We start from the raw sequence: 6028 nt of genomic DNA, 5'->3' as shown, positions 1-6028 counted from the left end.
TCAGGTTGAATTTTATTTATGTCTCCTTAGAAATCTTGGTATTCTCAAGGCCTCTTTTGGGTCCTGCTTACAATTACTGTAAGGAGGTGAAATAATCAGAGGTTGGGAAGCTTGAAGATTTCTTGCCTCCTGGGTGTTTAGTAAGGGCAGACTTAACAGTTTAGTTGGGATATGTGAAGTTCACTTTCTGGTTCAGTTCTTGGAGGTAGCGCTGTAGGAATTCAGCATCTCGTCTCATCTCAAAGCATTGGTTTATTCCATATAGTTTGGATGAAGCACTGAAACGTTTTACTGGAAAGCTTCAAGAACAGTGAGAAAGGAGGAACTTTATGTATCATAGGATTTTGGGGTGGGATGTTCCCTTAAACTATGGGTGAACACCTCTCCATCCATCTGGATAACAAATTCATGGGTGAGGTACTGAGAATGAAAAGATAAGACACTGATCCCACTTTGGACGACCTCTGTCCAGAAAAGGAACCAGATATGTAGACAGTGGTTACAGAGCTTTACAGAGCTATGACTTAACGGTTCACTGATCTTTCACTTCGTGTCCTTCATTATGCAGCTTAGCTTCTGTGGTCCAGTGTTAGAATCACTCTTAGCTACATAGTCAATTGCCTTGCCCCATGTCTTGCTTCATTATACTTGCCTGGCTGAACTCCCATTTTTGGTTAAGGTCAGTATGGCACCTCTGCAGTTATACCTCTGCAGTTATGCAACTGAACTTGCACAGTTTGTGTGGTTTAAAGTCACAATCTCAAGTAGACCTTAGTATCAATCCTATTGCATTTCTCTGTCCCATTTACTCTTTTGATCCCCTTGAAAACTTTTTAACATTTTTCTAACTCTCACTCTCAACTTTGTTTTTTTTTTTTTTTAACTTAGAAAATGGAAACAAATTTCACATCCTACTGTCACATCCTTGTCGGGAGTAGTTTGAGTAGTTTCTTAATAGTAGAGCCTTGCTTGAAGGGATTATACAAATAGCATGTTGAAGTGCTGTGACTACAGCACCGGTGGGAAGAGTGATAACTTACTAGTAAGTATTTGAGCACCTGCCACACACTTATACTATTCTAAACACTTAAGATACGGTGGCAAGTAAACGCCCTTACAGGGTTTAAATTCTAGTGAAGATAGAGAATAAATACAAAGATAAGTAATACACTTTTAGATGTGTGTGTGAGTGTGAAGTCGTTCAGTCGTGTCCAACTCTGTGACCCCATGGACTGTAGCCCACCAGGCTCCTCTGTCCGTGGGATTCTCCAGGTAAGAATACTGGAGTGGGTTGCCATTTCCTTCTCCAACACTTTGAGATAGTGGTTAGTAACTGAAGATATGAAGAAAGTAAAAGGGGTTATCGATGGGGTTATGTATGGAGTTAGATGGGAGGGTCAGGGAACATCTCTGATGAAGGTCAGGGAGACTACTACGTGCAGATGCCGTGTGAAGGCAGTGGAAGTACTTTCCAAGCAGTGTAACTGTGTTTCAACTTAGAACACAACTTGTATGTTCAGGAAATCGTGGGTGGTATGGCCGAAGTCCAGCAAGGAGTAATGGTGAAATTCAGGCAGAGACCAAATTGTGTGGATTTGAGGAGGCTGGAAATTTGAGGAGGAGGGGTCATATTGTAGAGGGTATTGCATATCACAGCAAGAAACTTGAAAGTCTATTTTGTAATCAGGAGGAAACATCAGATTCAACTATATGTTTATTAAAAATGTCCATGTCCAGGCATCACTAAGGTCATTCTGAATCAGTCTTAAGTTGGGAATCTCTGGATAATGAGGAGTCTTTGAAGGTTGGTAAACACAGCAATTACATAGTCAGATCTGTGCTCAAAAAGCTTATTCAAGAAATCTTTATATTAGGATTTCCCTAGTAGCTCAGTGGTAAAGAAGCCACCTGCCAATGCCCGAGACAAGGGTTTGATCCCTAGTCTGGGAAGATCCCATGTACTGTGGAGCAGCTAAGCTTGTGTGCCAAAACTATTGAGCCTACACTCTGGAACCAAAGAGGTGCAACTATTGAGCCCATGTGCCACAACTCCTGAAGCTTGTGCACCTTAGATCCCATGCTCCACAACAAGAGAAGGCACCGAAATGAGAAGCCTGTGCACAGCATGTAGACAGTAAACCCCGCTCACTGCAACTAGAGAAAAACCCACACAGCATCAAAGACCCAGCACAGCCATAAAATTATATAAAAAAAGAAGTCCTTACATTAGAGGCCATACTTCTTAGGAAAGTCAGTTGCTGCAATACTATGCATGCAAAAACAGCTGAATGAATGACGTGTGGAGAGAGTAGAAGCTGAGACCGTTAATGGATGGTAGGCTTTATGCTTCATTGACTACACTAAAGCCTTTGACTGGATCACAACAAACTGGAAAATTCTTAGATGGGAATACCACCTAACCTGCCTGCTGAGAAACCTGTGTGTATGTCGAGAAGCAACAGTTAGAACCGGGCATGGAACAACTGACTGGTTCAAAATTGGAAAAGGAGTATGGCAAGGCTGTACATTGTCACCTTGCTTATTTAACGTACATGCAGAGTATATCATGAGAAATGCTGAGCTGGATGAAACACAAGCTGGAATCAAGATTGCTGGGAGAAATACCAATAACCTCAGATACGCAGATGACACCACCCTTGTGGCAGAAAGCGAAGAGGAACTAAAGAGCCTCTTGAAGAAAGTGAAAGAGGAGAGTGGAAAAGCCGGCTTAAAACTCAACATTCAGAAAACTACGATCATGGCATCCGGCACCATCACTTCATGGCAAATAGATGGGGAAACAATGGAAACAGCGACAGACTATTTTCTTAGGCTCCAAGATCACTGCAGATGGTGACTTCAGCCACAAAATTAAAAGATGCTCCTTGGAAGAAAAGCTATGATAAACCTAGACAGCATATTAAAAAGCAGAGATATTACTTTGCTGACAAAAGTCCATCTAATCAAAGCTATGATTGTCCCAGTAGTTGTGTATGGATGTGAGAGTTGAACCATAAAGAAAGCTGAGCACCGAAGAACTGATGCTTTTGAACTGTGGTGCTGGGGAAGACTCGTGAGAGTCCCTTGGACTGCAAGGAGATCAAACCAAGTCAATCCTAAAGGAAATCAATCGTAAAAGTTGATTAGAACGACCGGTGTTGAAGCTAAAGCTCCAATACTTTGGCTATCTGATGCAAAGAGCTGACTTGTTGGAAGGAATCCTGATCCTGGGAAAGACTGAAGGCAGGAGGAGAAGGGGATGACAGAGGATGAGATTGTTGGGTGGCATCACTGACTCAACAGACACAAGTTTGTGCTAACTCCAGGAGATGGTGAAGGACAAGGGAAACCTGACACGCTGCAGTTTATGGGGTCACAGGGAGTCAGACACGACTGAGTGACTGAACAGCAACGAGGTTGATGATGGCTTATAGTAGGCCAGGAGAGGTGTTTTCAGTGTTGGGGCCTCTGTCTCCTTTGCTGCTTTGGGGTTGAGGCAGTCAGGAAGACAGCAACAAGAGGATGACACTAGCCAGTATCCGCTGAGTATAACTGGCTTCAGAATTTCATAGGCATTATCATTTAACCTTCCTAGGCTTCTGCTTCTTGCTAACTGCTTGATTGTACTGCTGTAGTAGAATGGGATGTTCATGATCGCATTGCTGTGGGTTTTCTCACTTAGTGAACCCCTATTAATTGAGCTGCATTTTTATATTAAGTCTGGGGAGTGAGGCAGAGAGGAGTGCAAGTGTCTGTGTGAACAGCAGTTCTGTCTAGTCAGTGGATTTAACTTGTGCAAATTGTGTGTAATGGGCCCTACCAGTAACAAACCAGGACATTTGAGCAGAGTGGTTTATAATTTATAATTGGCTTCCTATTACTGTTGGCTGGTTCTCCTGCACAGAGAGTATTACTTCAGGATTGGTATTTGATTTAAGAAATTTTCAAATTGATTTTATCTTCAGTGCATTAATGCGTGGCCTAAATTCTTGCAGAAGCATTAGATAACTAGCCTGGACATGCTTTAGCAGTTGTAACTGGATCTGAGCTGGCCATGCTACAGCTTTTATTCAGCATAGATAAATCACTTTTCTGAAAATACTTCTCTACCTAAGCCCTGTGACTTATTTTTTTTAGGACACTGCAAGTTTAGGCCCCTTGAAATGGGAATATATTACCCAAATCGTGCTAAGACACACAAACAGAAATTTGTTAACACAAGTAGATTTAATCTCTATCTTCCTGTTGGAACAGAATACATAAATATACAAGGAATGATGTGGAAATCAGCCTAATTTTCAAGGGTGTGCAATTGCAATGCCTTTTGAAATCCGGAAATATGAAATGTGATTCCAGTAATGAAAATGCTATAAATGTAACCGAGTACATGGAAACCTGGAGGACGTTCTGCAATTTCATGAGGATTAGCATAGGTAAATGTTTTTAGTGAAACATTTTTTTTCACCTGTAGAAGTGCAGAGTAGATCACAGCTGCACAAAAATACCAATTAATCAACTTCTAATGCTTTTATGTAAATGATTATATTTGACTTTCACTTCGAGTTGCCATTAACACCTGGAACCCTAAGATTGATAACAGGTAAACTTTTAATGAATACATAAATTAGAGATTTGAATCATGTTTAGATTAATTTATAACACCTTTATTCATCACTGCAAGTCCTCTTGAAGTCTAAAAATCAAAGGATGAGACAGAAAATAGAGAAGAGGAGATAGCCTTTGAGCTTATCAATTTTTTTAGAGGTGGGAAAGAATGGCTAGGAAATGCTAAACCCTCAAGTGTTTTTTTCTGCCCTTTGCAATAATTTGCCCAGATGCTAGGCCTGTGTGTCCTGCGGAAGACTTACTTTCTCATGCCCTGAGACAACACTGATCGATTTTTCTTTCCTTTTCTTTTTTTTAATGAAGATTTTTCTCATGCACACTCCTTGCTTTAGAAAAAAATTTTTTTTCAGAATCAAAGTCAAAATCATCTTACTGTAGAAACTTTGGGAAATACAGAGGATGTAAAGTTAAAAAAAAACAACGCTAATTGTCCCACCATCCAGGGAGAACCATTATTATGAGGTATTTCATTTCACCTCCTTACCTTCATGTATTAATATAAGTGTATTTATGTAATTGTGTGTCTTCCATTTTTAGTTATATAGCCAAAGTAGTATTTACAGTTTATTGAAAGTTTACCATGTGCCCGGCACTGTGCTCAGTATTTTAAATGTGTTACGTTTTGAGTGGTAGATCACATTACTTTCATTTTACAGAGGAGGACATGGAAGCTTGGAAAGGGTCGGTACCTTGCCCAGTATCACACATTTAGTCAGTGGCAGCACTAGAATTCTAACTTGAAATGTCTAACTCAGAAACCCTGATCATATCACTGTGCTACACTCCCCTTGCTTTCAATAAGTGAAGCTGTTTTTAACTGAAACCAAGTTGTCCCCTGAGGACAACTGTTTTCTCTGCAACCTCAAAAAACAGAAGATACTCATTCTCCCATGACCTGTGTACTACAAAGGTCACTGGGAGAAGAGGGGTCGGCCCTCCACGGCCACATCTAGATTTGTGTTCTGCCCTTGGGTAATACCAGTTGAGACAGTCAGGCTGTTACAACCACTGCCGCTCATTGCTGCTCTCCTCTGTCGCCCTCCCCATCACTCAGCGCAAGGAATTCCTTGGGCCTTGAAAGCCCACCCATCGTCATTCTCTCATCCTTGGCTGATTCAGTGCCTCTTCCAGCCCCTCGGCATCAAAGGCCTTTACTATCTTAAATCCATACCTCATTTCCTTGGTAATGAGACCACTCTGCTTCTGATGTAGTGAGGAGGTTGAACAATATCTGGGGGAAAACAATTGTATGTATATGTGTATGTGTGTACATGTACCCATATATATATCTATATATACATATGCACATATATGTTTACTGTACATTTTGCTGATGAAAAGCATGCATGAAGGGCTTCCCTGGTGGCTCAGCTGGTAAAGAATCCACCTGCAATGTGGGAGA

The sequence above is a fragment of the Cervus elaphus genome, chromosome 8, assembly GCF_910594005.1.
Source record: "Cervus elaphus chromosome 8, mCerEla1.1, whole genome shotgun sequence".
NCBI classification, from domain to species: Eukaryota; Metazoa; Chordata; class Mammalia; order Artiodactyla; family Cervidae; genus Cervus; species Cervus elaphus.
The sequence above is the reverse complement of the archived record's forward strand: the minus strand, read 5'-3'. Positions refer to the sequence as shown.